This window comes from Bombus impatiens, unplaced genomic scaffold (assembly GCF_000188095.3).
Source record: "Bombus impatiens unplaced genomic scaffold, BIMP_2.2 scf_0214, whole genome shotgun sequence".
Lineage (NCBI taxonomy): Eukaryota > Metazoa > Arthropoda > Insecta > Hymenoptera > Apidae > Bombus > Bombus impatiens.
The window spans coordinates 15,432-17,702 of NT_176633.1; the positions used below are offsets into that span (position 1 = coordinate 15,432).

Genomic DNA, 2,271 nt, shown 5'->3' on the forward strand with positions numbered 1-2,271 from the left:
GTGGTCTCAAGAATGATCTTTCGTTTCGTTTGTTCGCAACGTTAAAACCACTAGCTGTTGTTGAATATAACGAAGGAAAGTGTGGTATAGATCATTCCGACCAAATGGTTTCTTACGCCACCACCATTAAAAAAAGAATCAAATGGTACAGGAAACTTGGCATTCGATTCTTTCTGGGAATTTCTGTTTTAAACGCTTTGACGGTTTACAAAATTGCAACAAGGAAAAATATAAATATTAGAATATTTAGACAATTGTTAGTTGGAAAATTATTAGGGTTGTCTGAAAATACAAAAAGTCCTTGTCTTCGACGGAGTCGGCATAATATCGCCGTTCGGAAAAATGATTCCGGAAGAAGCATTAGACGCGCATGCAAACTATGTTATGCAAATAAAAGACGTCGAATGGACCGAACAAAGGCACGAATGAATTTGAAGAAAACGACAACTTATTGTCCAAATTGTTCCGACCAACCTCATCTATATATAGAATGCTTTAAAGTTTTACATTCTAAATAACTTTTTTAATAAACCATTTCCGTATTTCTATTTTATAACGATTCAACTATTATTACAATTAATTATTAATTAACAATTTATTATTATGGAATATCTTTTCAAGTACCTACGACGATCCTTCGCAAGTAGTCAAATAAGCGACACCCGAATATAGGTTACGTGGCCTGACCAGAAACTTTGCTGACATCCGAATACGGGTGTCGTGGCGGTCAACGTGTTGAATACGGGTTTCGTGATAGTCAACGTGTTAATCGGGATTCCGATGATAGAAGATATCACGATGAATGTAATTTTCGGAAACAGCCACTTTTTAAGTAGTGTTGAAGTGGTCACCACTTCTAAGAAAACTCTACATCTGGCTTTTTTAGTTTTCTCAAGCACTGAAACCACCGACAGCGTATAAACAAAAGACTGGGACGAAGGCAGACCATAAACAGTGGACAGACGACGTTGGCTTCAGGGTTTTTTAGTTATGGGGTTTACTGAAAATTCTCAATGCGAGAATTGATTGTAAATTTTAATAATTAAAAAAAAAAAGTTATAGAGTAACACTGCTAGCGTGCGAATCTGGACCAGCTCAAATTGTATTGCTACTTGTAATTACACTTCTGTATTAAAATATATTTTCTACCTTACAATTTTTCCACGCGTTTCTCTGTTTATACATCTAATAACCTCAACAAGTAGAACGCGAAGATTCGGATTATTTTTGAGTTGTGGTGTTTTAAGCAAAATAAACATTTGCGTCGTTTTTAAGTTACTGAGAGACGTTTGCCAACAATAGGATTTTTTAATAATACTAAATTTTAAATGGAATGTGTACATCTTGATAAATGTAATTTTTAAGAACTGTCGTTCCTCCAATAAAATTCATAAATTTCGTCAGATGTAATTATTAGTAATTATCGTTTTTTAAGTAAGCCACATAGGTTTGGGGTGAATACAATTCTTAGAAATGTCGTTGTCTTTTAAATTGAATCCACTGATTTTGCTGCTGCAGTTTTTATTAAGTAATAAATGAGCTATTTTTATAAAAGAGCAACAATCTAAATTATTTAAATTTCGTAGGTTTTAAATTATTCGTCAATTTCTGTTAATTACAGTTTCAGCTTTTAGAAATCGATGTAAATATTTTCCCAATTTCGTTGGGTTTAAATTATTATGTAACATTTTCAACACTGTGCATTCAGTCTCTGATAATTAGTAAAAGTCATGATTCTAAATAATATCAATTTCTGTTGATTTACGCAGAAAATTGACTTTAGCATACAATAGAATTTTCACGTCTCGTTAATTTTAACATGTCGAGTTATATTTGATATTGATGTCCTTCCACAGTTTCGACTTTTAGAAAACTATAACTGAAATGAAAAGGATCGAGCAAACAGCATAATTCACTTATTTCTTTTTATCTTTTAATACAATTACTCAAGATTAATTTCAGCTTAGTAAGTAAATGAAGATTACAAGAGAGAAAATGTAATAAGACATATTTTACAATTTAACCAAAATTTCTTTCAGTCAAGTTTAAATTCACTGCGTTGCCTATCAACACGATATTACGCAACTACTTCTTTATTTGGTCTTGGGATTAAATATAAAAGCTATAGGCAGGAGACGCGATAAACAAAATTTTATTTCCGATTGTAATGCCATATAACGACTGCGCTATAAAGTGCTGCTCTTGAAAGATACAATTTGAATCAAATCATTGGCAACTAAAACAGCTCATTCGCTAACTACTACTAAAGAA

General features: G+C 32.4%; 1 long non-coding RNA gene across 1 annotated transcript; it reads left to right on the top strand.

Annotated features, from left to right (window-relative positions):
• The first annotated feature begins 831 nt into the window (after positions 1 to 831).
• Positions 832 to 1,159, top strand: LOC117151440. Its single transcript, XR_004461366.1, has 2 exons — positions 832 to 995; positions 1,065 to 1,159. It is a non-coding gene; the product is annotated as an uncharacterized LOC117151440 (long non-coding RNA).
• Positions 1,160 to 2,271: the final 1,112 nt, after the last annotated feature.